Raw genomic sequence first — 26,522 nt, forward strand, 5'->3', positions numbered from 1 at the left:
TACCAATTTTTGTTAAAAGTACATTGTTTTACCTACAATATAGGCCAAAAAAGTATTTTTGGAATAGCTTGCAATTTAACCACCATGGTAATATCATTACTTAGGGAAATATATGTTACAAGGTATAACCCAAAATCCCAAGTCAACATTTGAAACACAGCCAGTTGGTAATCAAGACATTTTGATATTTGTAAGGGACAATACAAAATGGTAAAAATAATTCTTAGATGAATTCAACTGGATTTTGCTCTGCAAGATCATTTTCAAAAAAAAAAAAAAAAGCAACTTTCTTTACTAGTTGAGTTAAATTCCCAGATATTTGAAAATAGGAAGGAATTGCTCTGGCAGACACAATGGTAACATTAGTAACAGCATATAAATCTTTTGTTACAAATCAATCCATTGGCATTCTGGTGTATGAATTAGTCTTTAAAAAAAAAAGATTTTATTTATCTGAGAAAGAAAGATCACAAGCAATGGGAGGGGCAGAGGGAGAAACAGACTTCCCACTGAACTAGGGGAACTCAATCCCAGGTTCGATCCCAAGACCCTGGGATTGTGACCTGAGCCGAAGGCAGACACTTAATTGACTGAGCCACTCACACACCCCGAATTAGGCTTTTGTAAATTAGAAAAGTCTGTGTTAATGCTAAAGTCAAGTCTGTGTTTTTACTCACATGGTAACAGAATCAATCCAACTGCTTTAACGAGATACTGACTCTGTCCTTGGTGCTGTCTAGTTAATATTTCCTATTTGCTTCGTTGTTTATTGTTAATGACTTGGATAAAGTTATAGCCAAAAAATTTCCAGATGTCACTTAAGAAAATCAAAACTGAAAAAGACCTACATGAACTAAGATGAACCAAAAATTCACCAATAAGAAAAAAAGTAATATGAACATAGCCAATTTTCAAACGCAAGTAATATTCAGTAATTTCTTATTTTACACTATGTTTGGGTCTTCCATATCTTTATTAAAGTTTTACAATGAGAAAGGGGATCAATCAATTTTATTCTGCGAAACTCAGATACCATCTGATGAACAGCGCTATGTTTAAAACAAAAGCGAACAGTTTTGCATGTTGGATGGAATTGCATGCTTGGGTTTGCCGGTTTTTAGTGGAATAAATTCTGCATAGATGATGTCTACAGAGTACGTATTATAGAAAGTGTTTGATACAGAATTTTATGTTTACCATGGTTTTGAATTCTAAAAAGTGAAATGGTTGACATAAAGGGAAGAACTTGTATGGAATATTGTTCAATTTTTGCCATCTGAGAGCACTCCTGAAAAGTATCTCAATCTCAGGTCACTTCAGCCTGACAGTCTGACAACTAGATCAACAATTTCTGATATTGACTGATAACTAATTTTTGTCTGTATCATGTGTGTTAAAAAAAAATCCACTTAATCCCCTAGAGACATCTTCTTAAGGTAAAATAGAATGAGAATCACCTAATTAAATCAATGGGCAGACTGCAATCTTTGACAAAACCAATCTCAGCATAGCAGCAAAGGTATTCCATCAGGGAAAAGGACTTTCATTCAACCCTGAATATAGGACAAACTCTATAGAACTGGAGTTCCATGAACTATTAATTTAACAGATAAGAACTAACCCCCAGATGTTTCATGCTACTTAAAGTGAAAGATTCATTTGCCTCTGAGCTACACTCAGAAAACTTCAGATACTAAGAGGCTTCTCAACATAAATGAACTAAGAAAATTACATGAAAGTCAATTTGCTTTCCTACTTGGAAACTTTCAACTTCTGGGATGAAAAAATGAGTATAATTTCCTATAGACTTATGGATTCAACTACAAGAATGAAAGCACCAATAATATATCTTAATGGAAATCTGGGAAGTTATTGTTGGCATCCTCTACTTCCCTGTTAGAAAACCAAAAGACTGCTGCTATCCCATATTTCGTGAGAAAGACTACTTGGTCTCTATGGTCTGTATTTGGAACAAGTGTAATAAATGCAATCTGGGAAGAGTTGTAAAACCACACTAGATGGCTGGAATTGCAAAATTGAAAGGAGACACTGGATTCTTGATTCCACCTTTAGACTTCAGGCAGAGTTTTTATTTCCTTTTATTGGGAAAGATCTGCAGGATGCAGCAGAGACCACTGGCAAAACTAAATTTCTAAAATCGAAGTTAAGTATTATCTGACAATTGAGCACATGGTTATGGAGTCAGACAGACCTCAGTTCAAAGAGTGCTCCTGCTACTTACTAGCAGATACTTAAACCTCCTTAAGTCTCAGTTTCTCTCTCTGTGACATGGGATAAAATTATTACCTATAGCAGAATGAATAATATATAGTTATACATAATATATGCATAAAATATTTTATTTCTTCTGAAAAAGAAGAAATAGCAATAATTATCAATATCATTATTGTAATTATTATCATATTGTAATTATTGGCAGGAATTAACAACATTAGCCCAGTAGTTAAAATTTCAGTCTATGAACCTAGACTTTCAAGATTTAAAGACAACCTCCCCCCTTTCCTAGTGGACTTCATATATATTACTAGACCTCTCTGCTCTCAATTTTCTTGTCAATAAAATGGGGAAGATGATGGCACTTAATTCATAAGGTTTTCATAAGGATTAAATAAACTAACACCTAAAATGTGCTTAGGTTTTCAACAAATGGTGCCAGAACAACTCGATATCCACATGCAAAAAAAGGAAGAGGAGGAAGTAGACCTTACGCTCTTCATTAAAATTAACTCAAGATGGATCACAGACCTAAATGTAAAAAAAAAAATCTACAAGAAAATTTAAATGACCTTTGGTTTGTTGATGACTTTTTAGATAAAGCAACAAAGGCACAATCCATGAAAGAAATAATTGAGAAGCTGCACATCATTAAAATTAAATTTTTCTGCTTTGTAAAGATATCATCAAGACAACAAAAAGACAAATATGGTACAGAATATTTACAAAATACATATCTGGTAAAGGAGTGTTATCCAAAATATACAAAGAAGTCTTAAGCTCAATGTAAGAAAACTATCTGGTTAGAAAATGATCCAAAGACCTTACCACACACCTCACCAAAGAAAATACATCATGGCAAATAAACATATGGGAAGATGCTCCACATCATATATCATCAGGGAAATGCCAATTAAAATAATGAGATACCACTATGCACATACTAGAATGGTCAAAATTCATTGACAAAACCAAATGCTGGTGAAGATGGGAGAAAACTTCCATTGCTGGTAGGAATGCAATGTGGTGCAGGCATTTTGGAAGACAGTTTGGTGGCTTTTTACAAAACTCAAGATATTCTTACCATACAATCCAGCATTTGTGCTCCTTGGTATTTACCCAAAGGAGTTAGAAACTTATGCCTACACAAAAACCTGTACATGAATGTTTACAGCAGCTTCACTTGCAATTGCCAAAACTTGGAAGCAACCAAAATTTGCTTCAGTAGGTGAATGGATAAATACACCATGGTATATCCAAACAGCAAAATAGTCTTCAACACTTTAGAGAAAAGAGCTATCTAGCCATGAAAAGACATGGAGGAACTTTAAATATATATTACTAAGTAAAAGAAACCAATCTGAAAAGGTTACATACTATATGACTCCAACTATATGACATTCTGGAAAAGGCAAAACTATGGACACAGTAAAAAGATCAGAGGTTGCCAGGGACCGAGGGGAGAAGAAGGATAGATAGGCACAGCACATAGGATGTTGGGGGCAGTGAAAATCCTGTGTCTGATACTATAATGGTAGATTCATGAGAGAACACATTTATGTTGTTCTAGCTCATTGTCACACTGGGCATTTTTTGAGAACTTTGTCATGATCCATGTTGGATCCCACTGTCCATTGAACATTGTGTGAGTCTTGTTTTTCCACAATCACCCTTTTATAGCTATTCCTTTTATTAATTGATTTTCCTGTAAAAAGTGTTACCAAGTGTAAACCATCCATGTTGTAGCCACAAATAGAAATACAAACTACAAAATAACTGAACCACCTCACCTTGTCATGATGTTTTGGAGCCGTAAGAACTGAAGGGCCAAATGGACTTCCTCATCTTCTTGATAAAATTACTCAAGATATGATGACTTCAGGGGCTCCTCAAATTGGCTTGATCTCCTTTGCATTTTACAGAGTTGTAGGAAATCCTAGGGATTATACATCATTTTCTTTCTAAACATGTCTTGACCTTGTATTTTCCTGGTTCTCCTCCTTCCTTTTTGATTTCTTCTCTGACCCATTTTGCTGCCTTTTTTTTCATTGTCCTGTGTTCCAACACCTAATGTCTTTCAGGCTCTGGCCTCAGCAAGCAACTCTTCTTTTGGTTAATTATTTTAATAATAGTCTCATCTACTCCCTTGGAAGATGATTTCCAAAAATATGTCTTTACCTGTATCATCTCATGAGGAATCTGATGTCATATACATAGAGAATACCTCCTTTTGGTTATTAAACTTACATATGGCATGAAAGAAACATTTTAGGGGTGCCTAGGTGGCTTAGGCGTTGAGTGTCTGTTTTTGACTCAGGTCATGATCCTGGAGTCCTGGGATCAAGTCCTGCAGCAGGCTCCCTCTACCTATGTCTCTGCCTCTCTCTGTGTGTCTCTCATGAATAAATAAATAAAATCTTTAAAAAAGAAAGATCCTTTTTAGCTTTAAAATGCCCCCAAAGTCCTACTATTATAACACAAACTCCTATAACAAATAAACATTGGCCACCCTCCCAACTGTTTCATCAATAGAACTTTGTGTATCCTGTTCACCATATCTGGACACTCTCATTTGTTTTCTTCTTCCAATTAGCCTATGCATTTATTAAGAGGCAGCTCCTAATCCTTCTCTCCCCTTAAAATCTAGTTCTTAGTCTTTTCTCCCTTCTTTCAGCAAAGGTCCTTAGTACAATCAAGTTTATGGCTTCTTATTGTTTATTATACAATAGTTCTTTTCTGTGCAACTAGATAATAAACTACTCTGAGGACTCAAGCCTAAATCCTCAGTTTTATTTCCAAAGCACAACAGCCCATTGCTAAACCTATAAAAGCAATGCAATAAATACCTGGTGATTGATTGACTTTAGGATTATGATATGAGTTTGGCAGTAAGAGAGACAGTCCCAGCCTTCATGTAGCTTACAATCTAGTCTGAAAAACACGTGCTAAAATAGCAATTATTACCAATAATTATTTAACTAGCGTTGCAGTTAATACTAAAATTGTCTCTGAGATCCAATTTTTAATCACTATGTCTCTCTTCAGTGAGTTCTTCTGCTCCCTTCTAGATTTCAAGCTCAGATCAGTTTAAAAAATTGTTTCACTCCTCTGACTCTAACTCTGTGGTCCTAAACTGGGATACTTTTGCCCCCAGGAGATATTTGGTTATGCCTAGAGATGTTTTTGGTTGTCATTTAGGGAGGAGAAGGGAGATATTACTGGCATCTAGTAGGTAGATGCCAGAGATACGACTAAAGATCCTAGGCACTAGAAGGCTGCTGTGGCAAAGAATTGTCCAACCTGAAACAACAATAATGCCAAAGGCTGAGAACTCCTGCTCAAACACTTTCTCTCTCCCAAATGCCTTCTGAGTAGTCTTCTTCTCAGCCCCCTTCCACGTGTTTCTTTTAATCCCTAGACATATACAATTATAATGACAAAGGTTTTTACAATAAGATCTCTTTTGTCTCCGACAGAAACTAATATTCATAGAATCTGTATATTACTTGTGAGAGTGGAGTATTTGTCATAGAAAGATAAATGTAAGTTGCTGTCTCCTACAGAAATGAGTTTATTTTCTCACTTTTAGCTTCCCTTTGAAAAGAAGTAGCGTGTCAAAGCCTACTTATTATTCTCTACCCTTAAGACATGTTTCTATGATGCATCTGACAACTTATACTCAAATTTTCTTTAGATGTAATAACTGTACTAAATAAAGATGAAATCTGTTGTAAGAATCCCCTAAATGGTAAATTTAATCATGTAACTCATTAATTCTTCACCGAAAAATGTTACATCAAAGACATAAGTATTTTTAAACTTTTCATTGATAACATCTAAAACAAATAAAAAACATCAAACCACATGTGGCATCTTTAATAGCACATAATGTTATTTGAAAGCACAATGGCTTCAAATACATTGGTATTAGTAGATCTGTTCTTTTATTTCAAGAAGCATGTATTAGTTTGAATTCTATTCGAATCTTAGAATATCCTAGTCCAAAATACATGCAACTAATATAGCAAACCAAGTTTAAATACCTAAGAAATCTCTGAAGAAATTTCTACTTTGGAATATGTGTGAATCTCTGACAAAGGGTTCATCTCTTCATCCAGCCACTGTGGTCTCCTTAGTGTTCCTTGAAATTTGCAGGGAAGCTCCTGTCTTAGAGCCTTCGTACCTTGTTCTCTCTCCCTGAAGACCCACGGAGCTCATCCTCTCACCTCCTTCCAATCTTTACACATCGATTTCTCAGGGGGTTGGTGGGGGATGTTCCCTCACCCCCTCAATACTTTCTCCATTTCCTGCACTATTTTTCTCACCTGCACTTCTCTCTTCCTAACATGACAAATATTTTACTTCTTTATTGTAGTAAGTATTCAATAAATGTGTGTTGTTCATTTAGTAAATAAAAAAGGAGGGAACGATGAGGATACCAGCAACATCCATTCTGCTGGAATGGATTTAGTAAGCATGGTCTGGCTCTGGAGTAATAATGTCATATTGGCTGCTTCTAACTCCAGTCCAAACCCAAGGTGGTGTGATTATGGAACCAAGGGTCCCAACAATACCTTTCTAATTCATCAGCTTCCTCACAGTGGCAGAGATTACTCTTTTTTAGAGGGTGGTTCTCAGTTGATATTCTGAGAGCCACTCCCAGAGACACAGCTAAAGCCAACCCTTCTTCACAATCTTCTCATTCATCTTAGATTATCCAGATGTTTCCTATTATACACAGTTGATCCCTGACAAATATTATGTCCCCATTTTACAGTAAGAAAGCTGAAAATCAGTAACACTGAATGATAGGAATAAGTCACGATCAAGTTTATATCATCCCATAAACAAAATGAACATTTCTAGACTCCTCCTTTAATGACTCAGAATACTTAAAACTTACTCAGTCCCAGAAATTCTTCCTCAGAAACATCAATTTCTGGAACTGATGAATACATATATTCTTTCCAGCCCAGCCCTCTGCCTAGAATAGTTTGCACCTGCTACTGATGCCTGTTAAGACTGCTCCCAAGAGGCAAGAATATTTTGCATCTCAGTATCTGAGTGTTTTACATAATGTACCCTGTATGATATTTTTGTGGAATTTTCAATATATGTTGTACTGGGGAACTCAAATTAAGTCACAAAAATCAGCTTGGTTTGGTTATGAAACATCCGTTGTGGGTTTACAGTGCATATTATGGATTCAAATCTTCTTGCAACTAAAAATGGCTTGTTTTCCTTTTCTGATTACTCAGTTGATGACTTGTGTGATTTGGGACAATGAAAGACGGAGAATCTAGCTGTTGCTTCCTGTCTTTTGCACATTCTGTTGAACCAGCTAAACTGTTTTTGTGTCTAGTTATTTTTTTTGTGGCTATGTGGAGTATGCTTTTGAAACTGAAAACATTTTTGGAGAGAAAACCATCTCAGATAAAATATCATGGGGGAAAATCCTTTCCATAATTTATATAGTGTTATACAAACAAGTCAAGGAGGGGCTACTCCTCTGAAGAAACAAACTTGGTAAGAGGGAATTCCATAATATAAAAACAGATGAAGTAGAAGGTATCAGAGGATGAATAAAATCAACATATTTTTTCAGGGATACTTGAAACTTAGTAACAAAAGGTTATCAAATACCATGTGTTAACTATACTGCACTTTTAACACAGTTTTTTCTATTTACTGGGTTCTTTCATAAGTTTTTAACAATTGGTCCAAGAATTTACAGAAGGGATAAACGGCCCTTCTAAGGTTGTAAAATAGATAATAAGAAATCATCATTAGTAAAAGTTATTAAGAGATATTCTGTTTTGCCATCAAAATCAACCATAAAGTACCTATTGCTCAAATAGAAATCCGGACTCTAACAACAAAGAAAACACCTCTGAAAAATTGCACTTTCGTTTATTTAGCATAACAGTTTATTAGGTTTAAAAGAGAGGAGATAGGAGGGAGAGAATAAAATCTGTGCTACCACCAACAGAAATTATATATATATATATATATATATATATATATATATATATACACACACATATATATATCTTTAAATATTTGTAAATTATATATAAATATAATTTATATATTATATATATATATATATATATATACACATACTATTATTTGATGTAGAGAAAGAGTGTTGTGAGAAGGGGAGGAGCAGAGAGAGAGAAACTTCAAGCAGACTCCCCACTGAGCACAGAGCCTGACTCCAGGCTCAGTCTCACAACCCATGAGAACATGACCTCAGCCAAAACCAAGAGTCAGACTCTTAACTGACTGAGCCACCCAGGTGCCCCAATAGAAATTATATTTTTAAAAAAGATTTTGTATTAGTGAATTTTATCACAAAAATGCATTACAAAAGAGTTATCCTTCAGGTGCCTGGGTGGCTCAGTTGATTAAGCAGCTGCCTTAGGCTCAGGTCATGATCTTGGGGTCCTAGGATTCAGCCTCATATGGGGCTCCCTGCTCAGTGGGGAGTCTGCTTGTCCCCTGCTCCCTCTGCCCCTCCCCCTGCCTCATGCTCCCTCTCTCTCAAATAAATAAGTAAAATCTAAAAATAAAAACAAAAAAGTTATCCTAAAAATATTATATACTAAGAATAAATAAATAAATAAATAAATAAATAAATAAATAGGATAACTCCTAGAATGTACCAGGAAGACTCAAGTCAGAGGAATTGCCTCAAGTGTGGGGATTGGAGAAAGGCTCTGCTATGCAAAGTCAAGCATGTGTAGGGTAGAAAAGGAAACCCTAGGAAGAACAAGCCTCATAGTTGGATCTGTAGAAAGGGTCCTCTATGTACATTTTTTTTAAATCATTAAATTCCACAGCCTGACACATTGCCATATACATAATGGTTCAACAAAATATTTGTCAAACAGTTTGATACCAGTGAGGTCTGTTGAGTACAGATGCACATGGCAACTGTAAGATTATTATTCTAAGAAGAATAATCTTATCTTAAATGATGAAGTGATACCTAGAGCAATAGATACCATGTTCCAACCATGAAGCCACAAGCCAATATTTTAAGGATGAAAGAGCAGAAAGCTGTAAAAGATATGGTGTTTAAGGCTATCAAGGAGCTTCCTCCTCCAGATGTTTAGTTATGTGAAATAATTAAATGTCTTATTCTTTATTCTTGAAACCACTGTTATTTATTACTCACAGAAAAAAAATGGCAAGAATATGCCTTAAGGAAAAAAAAATGCATTCTTAATTGATGAGTACCCAAAAGGAAAAATTTATCTTTTATCCTCAAAAATAGGCCTGCTGTGGTTTCAAGTCTTCTTTGCCACAACACTCTCAGACAAAACAAAACAATCATTTGTGTGATGATAGCTGCAATTCTTCAATTAATAGAACACTTTATCTCAAACATGTGATACTGACTCATACTTAATTGTATAGCACCTGCTTTTGGCATTGCCTTTGGGTCTGCTCCAAAAGAGAATTTCCTGTTTTGGGAACTTTTGGCTCACAAATTCAGATAATACTCAACATATCTATTTTTTAACTAGTACAGGTTTCCTGGTTCAGCTATTGCTAAACTTTTGTATTCAAATTAATCACACTGCTACCATGCATTGCACAAATAACCACCTCTGAATTTCTCCCTTGTCAACCATATTTTTTCCTGGATTCTTCTCTCAAACAGTCACAAAACTCCATTTGTGCCAGATATCAATTATATTGTCAGTCAGCTCCAAATCCACCTTTCTTTGTCTTGCTTTGCGATACAGGAGCTGGACTATGTGAACATCTTCCCTTTGGCAGCTGGTGCAATGTTAGGCTTTGTCAGCAGGGGGCATAGAAGGGACATTGGTGGAGGAAGGGGTTGCTCTTCCCTGTTCTTGTATGGGTTTTTGCTCCCACAACTCTTAAAAGCAAGCAACCAATGGGACCCCTAGAAGTATTCATGCTCCAGGGAGCTTTGCCAGCACCATTGCAAAGTTTCACTAGTACCTCAGAGGGTAGCTTCCCATTGAGTTTCCCTAACATCCCAGAATGCTGATTACCAGCTGATTTCATTGGGACCTCAAAGGGTGGTTTCCAGTCAGCGATGACTGGAGACACTGCAGCAGATTTCTCTGCCATTAAGTAGGCCACAGCCACACCCTCTCCAACAGGGTCTGGGTGTCAGTGTTGTCCTCCTTTCTTTACATTCCATAGGAACTTATCCTCAACTGTAGAGGTAGAAGCTACTCCCTATATCAGCTATTCTTGTATTCTGAGTTCTCTTTATTGCTTAGTCCTTAATCCTGTTATTAGTTAACTATTAACCATTTAATTCCTTAGTAGTTAATTCCATGCTATAAATTTGGTATTAGTTCATTACTAAGTAGTAATTCTTTATATTAAAATGTTCCACTCAAATTACTGAGTGATTTCTATTTCCTGGTTACACCCTTCCTGACACATCTCTAGATCATTCCTAGGAATTCTGCATGGGGCATCTTTATTTTACACAAATGTCAAGAGTCTATGGACTTCCAAATAGCAGTTGTAATTTCAGACCAAATTTCCAAGGCTGGTAATCCAGTACATTATATTTAATCTATATATATTATTTTGCAGAGGCTTGGCAATAGGAAAGACTCAAAGACAATTTCAGTTGTGGTGGTCTTCCTTAAACCCATTAACATTCATTTTTTTTTTAATTTTTATTTATTTATGATAGTCACACAGAGAGAGAGAGAGAGAGGCAGAGACATAGGCAGAGAGAGAAGCAGGCTCCATGCACCAGGAGCCCAATGTGGGATTCGATCCCGGGTCTCCAGGATCGCGCCCTGGGGCAAAGGCAGGCGCTAAACCGCTGCGCCACCCAGGGATCCCCATTAACATTCATTTTAACTGTGGCCCAAGACAATATTTCAAATGTCAGTCTGAGAATTGAATTGCACATCTAAATACTTCAATATTTGGGGAAATGTTTTGGTATTAGAAATGGATTCTACTATTGACTACAACTCAAGAATTTGATATAATTATATTTCTGCTAATAATAAGCCTATAGGAAAACTACATATTTTTAATCTATACTTTCAACACACACTATTAAATATCAGAACATTTGAGATCCTTAGGATCTGCACTATCTTTTGTAAAGAATGACCAATCATAGGGAAAATATTTGCAAATCATGTATCTGATAAGGATCTATTATCCATCGTATGTTAAGAATTCATACAACTCAACAAAAAAGACAACCCAATTAAAATGGACAAAGTATTGGAATAAACATCCTTCAAAGAAGATATACAAATGGTCAACAAGCACATGAAAAAATGCTCTATGTCATTAGAAAAATATAAATTAAAATCATAATGAAATACCACTTCATATGCCCTCAGATAAATTTTTTAAAATGTAACATAAAATAACTAGTAGTGGTTAGAGTATACAGAAATTGGAACTCTGATATATTGCTGGAATCTAAAATAGTGCAGACACTGGCAAAGAGTTTTGCTGTTCCTCAATAATTACCATGTGACTTAGCAATTCCACTCCTGGGCATATACCCTAAAGAACTGAAAACAAGTGTTCAAACAAATGTTTGTGCACAAATGTTCATAGCAACATTATTCACAATAGACAAAAGGTGGCATCAATCCAAATGTTTGTCAACTTATGAATGTATAAACAAAATCTGGTATATCTCGAACATAGAAAGGAGTGAGGTACACACAACAACATGGGTGAATCTAGAAAACATTATGCTAAGTTAGAGAATAAGGCAAAAAAATGTCACATGTTGTATAATTTCTTTTATATGAAATATCCAGACTAGGAAAATCCACCGCTTAGCGGTTTCCAGGGCTGGAGGGAAGAGAATATAGGAAGTGACTGCTGAATCGGTATGAGGTTCTCTTTTGGGGTGATGAGAATACTCTAGATAGTAGTGATGGTTGTACAATATTGCAGATTCCACAGAATTGTACACTACAAAATGGTTAAAGTAGTGAATTTTATATGTATTTTACCACAATATAAGGATATATTATGGAAGGGGAGAAATTGGAGGTGGAAAACATGAACAATTCTTTCAAGGAGTTTTGTTCTAAAGGGAAACTGAGAAATGGTACAGTAGCTGGAAGGGGATGTGAAGGAAAGAGTATGTTTTAAAATATTGGAAATCTTGCTATCATATAACAATTATCAAATAGATGCTTGTTGAATGGATGATTAGATATTTGGTTACCAGACAGACATAGAGGGTGGTAGAGCTCACCTTGGGATGAAAACATGGAGATTGCCATTGACCTGCTACATCCTTGACAGATGAAATCATGACCCACCTTTGCCTCTGATATTCATGGCCTCACTCACTGTGCTAAAGAAATGAATGATGGCAGTAGGGAAGCAATATAAGGCATAGAAAGCCATATAGACTAACTAATGCATTGCTTAAAATATCAAGTAGATTTCTCCTTCCCATAGTGAGACAGTGGATAAAGTGTCTATGCTAACAGCAAGGTATGTGAATGAGAAATCCTATTTCCAATTGACTGTGAATTAAAAAGATGAACAACTTGTCAAATTGGATGGATTTATTTATTTATTTATTTATAAATGTACTTTGATAAATTCCAAATGGTCAATAGTAAATGACGGTGAAAACATTCTCTGGATCTTTGGAAATTTGCTTATTTAAGGTTAAAATCATTCATGTCTCAATGTCATTTTTTTTTTAATTTTCAGTATTTTAAACATATGCAAAGGTAAAAAGAGAATTAAAATGATCCTTTATATATACTTCACCCAAATTCAACAACTATGAACTCATAGCTAATCCTATTTTATTTATAATCCTACCCACTCCTCTTCATACTTCTTTTTTTTTTAAGATTTTATCTATTTATTCGAGAGAGAGAGAGAGAGAGAGAGAGGCAGAGACACAGGCAGAGGGAGAAGCAGGCTCCATGCAGGGAGCCTGACCTGGGACTCAATCCCGGGTCCCCAGGATCACGCCCTGGGCTGAAAGCAGCAGTAAACCGCTGAGCCACCCAGGCTGCCCTCCTACTTTTTGGGAATTATTTTTTAATACCTGCCAAACTTCATATCATTTAACATGTAAATATTTTAGTATGGATCTCTAAAGGATAATGATGCTCTTTAAAAATATAGGCACATGTGGAATAATAAGATGGCAGAGAAATTGGAACTCTGATACATTGCTGAGAGGAGGACCCTAGACTCGTCTTGTCCCATGAACACAGCTAAATAACTATCAAATCATCCTAAATACCCCCAGAAATTGGCCTAAGACTGACAAAACAAACTCCACAAATAAAGGGAAAGAAGAGGCCACATCAAAGAAGTAAGGAGTACTGAAGTACTGTTTATGGGAGAAATAGACCACAGGGGCTGTGGAGGAAAGAGAGCCATGGCTGCGGGCAAGAGAGAACACACAAGAAAATGCACAAGGAAGACGGTTTCCAAAGCCATCAGCATGGACATTAAGAAGAACTGAATTTCAGGAAAATCCCTGGGTGGCTCAGAGGTTTAGTGCCTGCCTTCAGCCCAGGGTGTGATCCCCGCCGTCCCAGGATCGAGTCCCACATCAGGCTCCCTGCGTGGAGCCTGCTTCTCCCTCTGCCCGTGTCTCTGCCTCTCTCTCTCTCTCTCTCTTTCTCTCTCTCTCTCTCTCTCTCTCTGTGTGTGTGTGTGTGTGTCTCATGAATAAATAATAAAATCTTAAAAAAAAAAAAGAACTGAATTTCATGAGCTCTTAAAACCAGTGGACTTAAAGCTGAGAGTTTTAAAGGTTATTGAGCTTGGCTGGTTAGAGCCACGAAGGCACTGTCTTGCTCTAGAGAGAAGGCAGGCAAACAATCCTGGGGCAGACAGTGGAAACCATGATCTAAAGAATGCCTGGGGCACACAATAGCCTAGAAGCCCCTCCCTGATAGGCATCTTCACGGAGAGGCTTTCTGGAAAAGAGGACCTGTCTGGTGCATTTCCCTCCTCCCCCTATCAGCATAAACACAGAACCCCTATAGGAACCCCCTGACACTGGCTGTCTAACTTGCTTACACCAAGCCCCACCCCTCTATACTCTGGAGGGCTGCCCTTGTTAGTCAAACTTGCCTCAGTCCCAGCGTCCCAGTTCCCTCCCCTAGAAGACTAGTACCAACACCTACCCACACTTGTGTCTCCTGACCAGAGAATTCTAGGGGGCCTAGACTCTGACAGAGTTGGTGTCTCAGGTATTATTTCACAAGCAGACTAGAGCACACCTAGTTAAAATTCTCCACATTCAGGCCAAAGACCAAACACTGCCCACAGCAGGCAAGGAGAGCCTCTGCAGATGACTGTCCAAAAGGATAAAGCAGCCAAAACACAGTAGTAGAGCACATGCAGCACACTGGAGACTCTCTGAAGTGCCAGACTCTGGGCACTACATGACCTTGTCTTCATATGGCCATTACTTTCAGATGCAGGAGACATAACTAGCTTTTCTAACACAGAGAAGAAGGCAGAGACTTAGACAAAATTCCAAGATAGAGGAATTTATTCCAAATGAAGGAACAACATAAGGGCCACAGCCAGAGAACTAAGCCAAACAGATAAAAGTAACATGACTGATGGAGAATCTAAACCAATAATCAAAAGGCAACTCACCAGGCTTGAGAAAAGAATAGAAGATATCAGTAAGACCATTACAAGAGATAGAGGAGTTAAAGAAGAATCAATCAGAGATGAAGAATGCAATAAATTAGATTGGAAAAAGGCTTGATGCAATGAATAGCGGGCTGGAAAAAGCAGAGGAATGAATTAGTGATGTGGAAAATAAAATAATGGAAAATAATGAAGCTGAACAAAATAGAGAAAGAATTATGCAACATGAGAATAAATATAGGAAACTCAGTGACTCCATCGAATGTAATAATATTCATATTATTGGAATCACAGAAGAAGAGAGAGAGAAAGGGGAAAGAAAATCTAGTTCAAGAAATATTAACCGAAAATTTCCTTAATCCGGGGAAGGGCACAGATATCCAGATCCAGGAGGCACAAAGAACTCATATCAAAATCAACAAAAGCAGGCCAACACCAAGACATGTTGTAATTAAATTTGCAAAATATAGTGATAAAAAATCTTAAAAGCTGCAAGACAAAAGAAATCCTTCACTTACAAAGGAAAACTCATGAAGTTATCTGTTCTCAACAGATACTTGGCAAGCCAGAAGGGAGTGGCATAATATATTCAGAGTGGTGAATGGTAAAAATCTGCAGCCACTCTATCCGGTAAGGCTGTCATTCAGAATAGAAAAGTTAAAAGAGTTTCCCAGGCAAACAAAAACGAAAGGAGTTTGTGGCCACTAAATCAGCCCTGCAAGAAATATTAAAGGGGACTCTTTAACTGCAAAGGAGAGACCAAAAGTGACAAAGACAAGAAAGGATCGGGGAAAATCTCCAGAAACAACAAAACAAGTAATAAAATGGCAATAAATACATATCTATCAATAATTACTTTGAATGGAAAGTGATTAAATGCTCCCATCAAAGGACATAGGGTGTCAAAATGGATTTTAAAAACAAGGCCAAAAAAATAAAAAATAAAAAAATAAAAATAAAAAAAATAAAAATAAAAATAAAATAAAAACAAGGCCAATCTATATGCTGATGCTGCCTACAGCAGACTTGTTTTAGACTTAAAGATGCCTGCAGATTGAAAGTGAGGAGGTGGAAAAACATTTAGCACACCAATGGATGTCAGAAGAAAGTCTGCGTAGCGATACTTATATTGGACAAACTAGATTTTTTTGTTCTTGTGTTGTTTTTATCCTACTTTGGTATCAGTGTGATACCAGCCTCATGGGATGATTTTAAATGTGTTACATCTATGCCATTATTTTTAAGATTTTGATAAAGATTATCATTACTTTTTAAAATGTTTGGTAGAATTCACTACTTAAACCATGTGGTCTTGGGCTTCTCTGTGCGGGGAAATTTTTGATTCTTAATTCAACTTTCATTCTTATTATTGGTCTAAGAAAATTTCCTACTTCTTAGATTCAAGATTCATGATTCAATCTTGGTAACTTGTGCATTTTTAGGAATTATCTGGGTTTTTTTCTCTATCTGATTTGTTAGCATATAGTTGTTTAATCTATCATACTATGTATTTGTGTGGTTACCTGTTGTATTATTTTCTCTTTCATTTCTCATTTCGGTTTTTGAGTCTTCTCTTTTTTCTCTTAATGTAGTTAAAGCATTGCCAATTTTGTTTTAATTTTTGGAAAAATTTGTCATTACTTTCAATGTTATTGTTTATTCTGGTCTCTATTTTATTTATTTCTGATTTTTCTTTGTTGTTTCCTTCCTCTACTAAATTTCAGCTAAGTTCCTTCATTTTCTAGTTCCTCGTAATATTGTTTATTTGCATTTTTTTCTTAATATAAGAATTTATAGCATAAATGTTACTGTAACATCTGCTTTTGCAGATCCCATAGGTTTTGGAATATTGTGTTTTCTTTTTCTTTTGTTTTGAGACATATTTTGATTTGCCATTTGACTTCTGATTTGGCCCCATTGCTTGTACAGTAGTGTGTTGTTTAATATTTACAAATTACATATTTAATGTTTACATTACAGATTGTCCAGATTTTATTGTTGATCATAGTTTTGCACCACTGTGGTTGGAAAATGTACCTATGGTATGATTCCAGTTTTCTTTAATTCATAATATTTGTTATATCTCTTTTTATGTGATTTAAGCAGTGGATTCTTCTGTGTGTACTTGAAGAAAATGTGCATTCTATTTTTCTTGGATAGAATGTTTTATATATATCTTTTAGAACCATGTATTCTGAAGTATACTTCAAGTAAAAAATGTTCTTGTTGAAAAAAAGCAACCTTAACTGAGGTTAGTCATATCAGAGGGAAGGTGGGCAGGGGATGGATGAAATAGGTGAAGGGGATTAAGAGTATACTCCTCATGATGAGCCTTGAGTAATGATGTAGAGAGCTGTTGAATCACTAAATTATATACCTGAAGCTAAAAAACACTGTATGTTAATTATACTGGAATTAAAATGAAAAACTTTAAATTTTTTTTTAGTTTTTTAAAAAGTAAATGGACAGAAAAATATATACCATGCAAATAATAGCCATAAGAAGAGCACAGGGGAATTAATAGCAGATAAAACAGAATTCAAGACAAAGATAATTATCAGTAATAAAGATATTTTATAATGCTAAAGGAATCTGTTTATTAGGAAGTGGTAACAGTTATAAATATGTATAAGCCTATTAACAGAGTTTTAAAATATATTTATTAAAAATTGATAGAAATAAAGGGAGAGATAGTCAATTCCATAATGATAGTTTGAGATTTTTTAAAATTATTTATTTGAGAGAGAGAGACCATGGGCAGGGTGAGAGGCAAAGGGAGGAGCATGTTCCCTGCTGAGCAGGGAGCTCAATGGACTCCCATGGATCCTGGATCCTGGGACTCTAGGATCATGACCTGAGCCAAGGCAGAGGCTTACCTGATTGAGCCAACCAGGCACTCCTATACTTTTAGATTTTAACATGTCTTTCTTAGAAATTGATAGAACAACTAGATGAGGGGAAAAAAATCATTAAAGACAAAGTATCAGAACATTAAAAATAATAAAATAAAAAATTAAAATATAACCACGATACCATTTCACACCTAAAATAATTCTTTACTATCATCCTTTTTAAAAGATTTTCTTTTCTTTCTTTCTTTCTTTCTTTCTTTCTTTCTTTCTTTCTAAGATTTTATTTATTTATTCATGAGACACAGAGAGAGAGAGGCAGAGACACAGACAGGGGGAGAAGCAGGCTCATTACAGATGAGAAAACTGAGTCTCAGAGAAGTTGAGCAACTTGTTGAAAGTCACACAGCTACTAAATGGAAGAGCCATGATATCAACCCAGGTCTACCTGGTTCCAAAGCCTGTTCTGTGAAAAATCCTTGCTCCTTGATGTGGTCCACATACCAGCAGCCTCAGAATTACCTGGAACCTTCCCCCCAAAAAAGCATGCAAACAAAAGTAGAGTTTTGGACCCCACCCCAAACTGTCAAATGCAAATCAGCAATTTCACAAGTTCCCAAGTGACAAGCCTATTAGTTGGACAAGCATCACTTTCTGCCATTCTTCATTGAATATATCTGACCTTACTGATAATAAATTATAAATAAATAAATACATTATAAATAAATAAATAATAAATTGCCTTTGGGGCTCCTGCATGGCTCAGTGGTGGAGTGTCTGCTTTGGCTCAGGTGGTGATCCCAGGGTCCTGGTTTTGGGTCCCACATCCGGCTCCAACACAGGGAGCCTGCTTCTGCCTTTGCCTATGTCTCTGTCTCTCTCTCTCTCTGTCTCTCATGAATAAATAAATAAAATCTTAAAAAAAAAAAAAGTTTGCCTTTAGTCTTAGGGAAAGAATTTCAGTCTGTTATTTTTCAATGTGAGTTTATATAATAATATTAATTCCCACATAAGATTAGCGGATAGGGAAATAATTTCCGAAACACATGGACACTGCATTACTTCAGGTCTGATTCTTTTCCCCTGACATATTAACTTTTTGCATCCAACAAGTTAAAGCAAAGCACATTAACAGAGCTGAGCCCACAGAGGTCATGGAACTGTACATGATGCCCGCCCATTCACTTGGAGTCAGCCCTTGGCTCAGCTTAGCCAACAGCTGTGTCTCTGAAGCACATACTGTTAGAGTTTCCTTTATCTCTGTGCCCCTGTCTCATAACACAGCAGCTTCTACCTTTCCTCACACCTCATCCAACAAGTCACCCTCCCTTTCTTTTTAGGAAAAGTACGATATTTACTGTATGACTTCCTAATTAATGGTAATTTAACATGTCTGTTTTAAGTTTGCAAGGATTTTTCATCAAGGTGTTACCATATTTGTTGTATAGGATTTAAGAGATCTACCCAACCTCACTTTCTTCCAAATTGCCCTCCTCTTTTTAGTAAGCCATTTTGTAGAATGAAAGGAACAAAATATATCGTGTTACAACAACAAAAATGCCTGCATTCTGCAATGACGAGAGGGGTTCAGAGGAAACACTATCCATCTGCTTTGGGATAAACACCCACTATTCCCAAAGGTGCAGTAGAATGCACAGAAGAAGAGATGATGGGCTTGAAAACAGAAGAAATGCATCAAAATAGTCACAAAACCTCCCAGTTAAAGAGTTTAAACTGCTCTCAGCATTGAGATGCAGTTAGCATGATGACATTTTCTGAGAGAAGTCTAAGTAATTAGCATAGTGACCCTGACCCAGCTTCTGCTTCAGCAGCATTTCCTGGTCTCAACCTCAGTCCTTGACAAACTGACAGTCCCACCTGGCCCACATACCTGTAGCATCCCTGGGCCTGCACTGGGCCATCGTGATTCCTCTTTGCTGACACCTCTCTGCCTAAGCAGACCTTTAGTCCACCTGGAGAGATATTTACAGCTCCTCTCCAGAGCACTGACTCAAGCCCACATGCCCAGAGCTGAGCATGTGACTCTGAATGGGATCTACCATTTCTTTTTTAAAGATTTTATTTATTCATGAGAGAGAGACACACACACACAGAGAGAAAGAGAGACAGACAGACAGACAGAAAGAGGCAGAGACACAGGCAGAGGGAGAAGCAGGCTCCATGCAGGGAGCCCGACAGGGGACTCGATCCCAGGATCACGCCCTGGGCCAAAGGCAGCGCTAAACTGCTGAGCCACCCAGGGATCCCCAGGATCTACCATTTCAATGGCTTATAAAACCCTTTCTCACACTCCATTACCAGTCATTTACTTAATATGTAAGCATATTGAAAATTGATACTTCAATGTTTTGTCCTTAATCTATTTCTTACATAACTTTTTTGTCTGATTATAACATTTTTGACTAGGATTGTTGTCCTTAAAGTGAATTTCCTTTCTGATCAAAATATTAGTCTCTTTTAGAGATAAAAAGGATATTGTTGGCAAGAAAAGCCAGAATCTACAATTGTTTTTTCGGTTACTTTCTGTCCATTTCTCTGCCTAACTCCAAATCTTAAAGAGATTATTCACTCTTTCTGGATTTTCTGTAATGAGGTTTAGAATTCTTACGCAACAAATATTTTATACTTTTATTTTTCTTTATTTAAATAAAATTTTTTAAAATTTTGGTGCAAAAAAATAAAAAAACAAAATTTTGGTGCAAAATGTTCAATATTCACCCATTACTAACATTGAGATACTCTTGAAAATCTTATCCATTTGCCTTATTTCTCTCCTAATGTAATGCCTCCTACTTTATATATATATACACACACACACAAATAATATATAATTAATTCTGCTTTTAAAATTTGGCAATTCAGAGGAACAGGTCTACAAAATTGTATGTAAATCTTAAATAGCTCTCTACTATCAGTTGGTCATTTTTCTCTGTAACAGTTTTTATTTCACCTTAAGCCTCAGTTGTGTATATATGCCTTTGTGAACTAAGAAAGAGCACACCTGCTTTCATAAATATACTCAGGATGGTGGCAGCATCCAGTTCTTCAGTGATTGTCCCACATCACACACATTATCAACTAAGTAATCAGAGAAGAAAAGCCAACCATTTTCAACTAAAGGAAGATTAAAGCTGTAATCTAAATCAGTTCTGGGGATCCCTGGGTGGCTCAGTGGTTTAGCGTCTGCCTTTGGCTCAAGATGTGATCCTGGAGTCCCGGGATCAAGTCCCACATCGGGCGCCCTGCATGGAGCCTGCTTCTTCCTCTGCCTGTCTCTCTCTCTCTCTCTCTCTCTCTCTGTCTCTCATGAATAAATAAAATCTTTAAAAATAAATAAATAAGTCAGTCCTGCCGTGGTTTCAGTAAAAAAAAATTCACTATTATTAAAATTAACATATGCAGATTCATCAAATAAGTATTTCCAGGCAAAGGAGATGTTGACTGCAGCTAACTTCTGTGACAAGAAAAGCTACCTTGACATTTTAGTACAAGGAGATGAATGAATATGTTGATAGGATTAGACTTTGAGCCAGAACAGAACATATACCTTGTTTAGAAGAATCAAATCCAGCAGATTTAGGAGACTACGGCTGTATATGAGGAAACTATATAAAAATCCACAAAAGGGAAGGTGGGCTTGGGTGGAGATCTAATGGATAAGAATAAAAATAGTTCAAGAGAAAAGAAATGATAGTACCTTGGAAATTCAGTACTAGAGGGAGAGAGGTAGGGGAAGGAGACAGAACAAAAGGGGAGACAGAGAGACATTTTCAAATAAGGATTACAAAATGGGCATAGAACAAGTATAGTTAAGTGGGACATTTAGAGTATCCAGGTATTTTCAACGTTCTTAAAAGTTGAATATCTGATAAATATTTGCCATACTTTGCTGGCTATTTCATTTCTCAGAAAGTAGAAGGAGCAAGAATAGTAGCCACAATTTACTGAGTAATTATAGTTCCAAGCATTAGGCTGAGTATTTTGTATATATGATCTCATTTACTTTCAAAAATCATGAAAATTACTATCCCCATACAGGCAGTAACTGGCAGCCCATTTTGTAAATTTTGGGTGAGGAGGGGATCTATTTTACAATAATAGCATTACCCTAAATAATACCGAGGATCAGGGAAGACTCACTTGAGGAAATGACTGTGGAACTAAGATGTGGAAGATTAAGAATTAGACCAAGGGAGGCAATGGAAATGCAAGACTGTTCTAAGCACAGGGAACATCCAGTACCAAAATCTTGAGGCAAGAGTGCTCATAGTGCATTTGATGATTTAAAAAGTGGAGTGACTGGAGCAAGGTGAGAAAGAGGGGGAGCAGGCAGCAGAAGCAGCTGGAACAGGAGGCAGAGGCTACATCAGGTATTCTGGGTAATAGCCTAAAAGCTATGGAGGAGTTTTTAGAAGACGAAGGGAGTGATCAGACATGTCTTTTGCAAAGGTTCTTTAGGCTGCATTGCAGGGAATTGATGAACTGAAGGAAGTCAAGAGTGAAAAGTAGAGAGACCAGTTAAGGCGGCCACTGGGAATACAGACTTGATGGTGGGATAGACAGCAAACAAACACAACAAAACTAACCTTCATATAACCTTCCTCCATCTAGTCGGCCTCAGTGTATGGCTCCCCAATCCAGTCTATCTAATCCTTGCAAGGAAGTCCCAAACCAGAGGAATCATCTTTGCAACTCCCTCTACCACAACCTCATAAGGAGTCTCCATTGGCTTTATTTCCTTTAAACAAAAAACAAAAAACCACAAATGAGCACAAATTACATCTGGACATTTACTCTAGTCCTCTCCAATTTGCCCGGATGGTCTTTCTAAAATGCAGGAGTCTCCGTTAGTGTCCAGACACATGACTTTCTCTTTCCTCCTCTATCCCTATCTTGACCTCTGCTGCCATGGGACTTTTGCACAGGCTGTTCTGTCTTCTTGGGCCTCCACCTCTATACCCCAGCTCCACACTCCCAACCTCCCCACTTTTGGGTCTCCTCCGACATTTGGCTTTATTTGCGGCACAAGTATTTCTAAAAATTCCACCACCCTAGCTACACTGAAGGCTTCACGGAGGCAGGTGCTATGCCCTTCACATTCATCATCACGCCCCAGACCCTGGCTATCCCAATATGTGGTTCGGGGAAGACCATCTATAAATATACGTTGACTCAACGAACCCCTAGATTTTACGGAGCTTGTTTAAGGCTTTTGTGTGACCTTCGTCGCTACGGAACCATTAAAACGAATTTCCGTGGCATGGCAAACAAGACTGCACAACAGCAGCAGCTCCCCCTGCAACCAGCGCAAGGATAAAGACTGCGCATGCGCCGTCTGCCAGGTCCGCAAGGCTCCGGGACCCTCCGGCCAGAGGCTCACCTTTGCGCTTGCTCATTCCGGGGCTGCACAGCCAGGGGGCGGGGCCTACAGGAAAGGAAATGGTCACTGCGCCTGCGCCGCTCCTGCTAGGGCTTGGGCTGGCTGCGCAGGCGCATAGGTCCCATTTTGACCGTAAACATCCTGCCGATTTGAACCGAGGATTTGGGCGGCAGGAAGAGCCGCGGCGTAACGGCAGCCATCTTGTTTGTTTGAGTGAATCGGAAAGGAGGCGGTGGCTGCGGCGGCGGCGGCGGGAGCTGCTCCGGAGCTACACCTCACAGGGGCTCCCCCCCTTTCCCCGCCCCCTCCCCCGACCCTTTTCCCCTCCCCAGGCCGCCCAGCCCGCCCAGCGCCCGGCGGAGAGCAAGGTAAGCTGCTCGGCCGGCCCCTCTTACCCTCCGGCTCCCTCCCCTACCCCTTCCCTGCCGTCCGGCCGCCTGGGAGCGGGACCCGCGGGCGGGGGGCGGGCGACGGAGAGAGCCCCGGCCGCGCCCCGGGACGGTGGCCGCGCTGCCACCCTGCGGGCCCCGGAGCGGCGGCGCCGCCCGCCCAGGCCCCGCTTGCCCCGGGCCCGCCCTCGGCCGGGACCCGCGCAGCCCGGGCCCGCAGCATCGCTGGGTCGGCGGCAGATGGCCCCGGTCGGTTCGCGGGGCGGCAGAGCCGTGACTCCGCCAGCCCCTCGGGAGCCGCGTCTCGGGAAACTGGGCGGCGGAGGGAGAGGCGGAGGTTTGAACGAGCCCGCTCTGGGACTGGGCCGCCTACTCGGGTAAAAATGGCTGTCTGGGGAGCCGCGGGGCGGGAGGCGGCGGCGGCGGCGGCGGCGGCGGGCGCGGGCGGCTCGGGGCAGCTCGGGGGGGCCGCCGGCGTCCGCCCGCGCGGGTGCGGGGGCCCGAGGCGTGCGGGCCTCGCTGCTGGCGGGCGCTCGGGCCGCGGCGGGCGGCAGGCCCCTCTCCCCTCTCCCCTCTCGGGGGCGCCGCTGCTGCCTCTCCTCCCCCACCCCCACGCCCCCCCTTTTTTTTTAAAGGAAAAATTTTACGTTGGGAATATTGCATATTGGACAGACCGCTAGGAAACCGACCAAGGGAAGTTGCTTCTGATTCTAAGGGAATTAGCATAACTGGTCCTCCCGTCCCGCCCCCCCTCCTTCTCCCGGCTTTTCTAATGATCAGGGACCTTGGGTGTTTGGATGCTGGTACAGAGACGCTTTCGGGCGGCGTGTGTTGCTGACAAACGCTTGACGTCTTCTTCTCGGGGAGGGGGGAGCTTTGCGAACGGTCCGCTGCGGCCGAGCGTCGCCCCACCGGGCGCCGTCGGCGGTGCTGCCGGACCTAGCGGCCTCCTTCGGCTTTGAAAGGAGGCGGCGCTGGAGGGTTCGCCTGCCCCCCCCCCCCGCCCGCCCCGATTTGTCAGGCTGTCTTCAGCGTCCAGCAAAACGCGCCCCGTGTTTCTGAGGGTTTTTTGGTAAAGGCCCGTGTTTATCGGCTCCCTTGTGCAATCGAAAGTTATAATATTCGCCCTCACAATGCTGTTTAGAATCATCACTGAATTCCAGGGAGGGGAGAAAAGATGGTTATTTTCATAAAATGAATGTAAATGCCAGGGAGCTATGGGAGTCTGCAGAATCTTGCAGATGGGTTGGAGAGGCTTTGCTAAGTTGTAGAGTCGTTGATTTTTTTTTTTTTTTTTTTTTAACGTTGGAGAGGACTCATGGTTTTTAAAAAGACACTGATGAGGACATACACCGTATCCAGTGATGACGTTATGTAGCAGTTCGTAAACGGCTGAGGTGATAGCGGTGCAGAACTGATGGACCGAATGCTTTTCGTACAGTTAGGAGGATTCCCCTGGTAGAGCGGATCCTAATTTACCGTATTTGCTGTTTATAAAGGCAACACCCGCTCTAGAATGGTTTACCACTTCAAGTGTGGTATATGTTTAAAGTATTCTTAACGTTGATGGTTTCTTTTCTGATGAATTTCCATTTATTGAGACACATATTCTGAGAACTTGTATCTTTTACAGTTCTGCGCAGAAGGGAGATTTCTAATATTTGAGAAATAAAGGTTCTGTTTGTTTAAACGTGATGTCAGGTGATTAGAGCATAATCGTAACTGTCGTGTGTGTATGCTCTACTGTGAGATTTATTTCAAAGTTGCTGTTTACTTATAACTACAATGGGATTGTGTCAGTTTGCTGTTCTTCGTTCTGGTAATCCTGTTTGGTAAATATCCTCATTTTACAGATGTGAAACCCAAGACTCAAATAATGAGTAACTTGTAGCCATTACAGAGCAGCTAAGGAAGGAGCTGAATTTGAATCTAGGGCCCCTGACCCTAAAACTCTTGTTCAAAGAATGTTAGTACCAAAAGGGTGGGGAACTCTAGTGTGCAGGGTTGGAAATAACTTCTGTTCCTGCGACACTCCCCCAAGCCCCCAGAGATAGTTACTTTCTTACCTGAGTTAGGTATATTTTCCAAGGTCAGTAAATCGCTGAATTTCAACCTTTTAGGTGCTTATAGTTTGTGAGAATGAACCACACAGAGTAAGCGCTCAAGTTGCTAGTTAATAGCAAAGCAGGATTGTGTCTTGACTTCCAATATAATAGTATTTACTTTGAATAGGTGATATATGTGTGTGTTCCAAGTTAAAGTCAAACAGTACAAAAAGGTAGATCTCACTTTCCCAGCAGACCCACTTCCAAAGGTCAGTGTCTCATTTTCATTTGTACACCAGAGATATTTTATGCAAATGCACTGAGTATATAGTATAGAAAGAGCCCTCTTTTTTTTTTTTTTTTTTTTTTAGTACATATATATGTCATTGTTTAAGGCCGCATGGGATTCTTTGATACGTATTTTGTTAAAAGTCACCAATTAGCAACCAGGTAGGGTTGTTTCTAATATTTTGTCATTAGAATTATGCTGACAGGGCAACACGGTGTTGCAGTTAGAGGTGTGGGCTCTGAAATTCAGGTTCCCACTTGGATTAAATGCTAGTGACCTTTAGCACATTGTCCTCTCCTTTTCTCTGTTTTCCCATCTGTAAAATGGGCCAGCACTTTTCAGACAACTGTCCTGAAGAGGATGGACACAACATTCTTAGAGCTTAGTGAGGTTTTTAAGATTTTTTGTTTATATTAATATTACACATCTCCAAGTATATATGGCATTATTATTGGAAGTGCAGTTTCTGGTTTAAAAGTATGATTGTTTGAGATTTTCATAAGGTGTTGGCAGATGGCCCTTCAAAGAGGTCGTACCAATTTACATACAACCATTGTCCTGCCCAGCTTTCTAACAGATGAGTGAAATGTAATAACTAATGTTGTAAAAACATTTACCTTTGGCTTTTGTTGAAAGATCATAAAGAAATTGCTGTTTTTTGCATTCCTAAATATGTTCTAA

General features: G+C 38.9%; 1 protein-coding gene across 2 annotated transcripts in view; it reads left to right on the top strand.

The window, feature by feature from the left end:
- Positions 1-23,079: 23,079 nt before the first annotated feature.
- The window catches only part of RAD21 (RAD21 cohesin complex component), a 30,447-nt gene continuing 27,004 nt past the window's right edge, over positions 23,080-26,522 (top strand). Inside the window, exon 1 of one of the 2 annotated variants that reach the window (XM_072734025.1) lies at positions 23,080-23,486. The gene's annotated coding sequence lies outside the window, so the exon portion shown is untranslated. Of the gene's footprint in view, positions 23,487-23,640; positions 23,885-26,522 lie in introns of those variants that run through there. The other variant, XM_072734026.1, reaches the window with a different exon arrangement.

This window comes from Vulpes vulpes, chromosome 13 (genome assembly GCF_048418805.1).
Source record: "Vulpes vulpes isolate BD-2025 chromosome 13, VulVul3, whole genome shotgun sequence".
Taxonomy (NCBI): Eukaryota; Metazoa; Chordata; class Mammalia; order Carnivora; family Canidae; genus Vulpes; species Vulpes vulpes.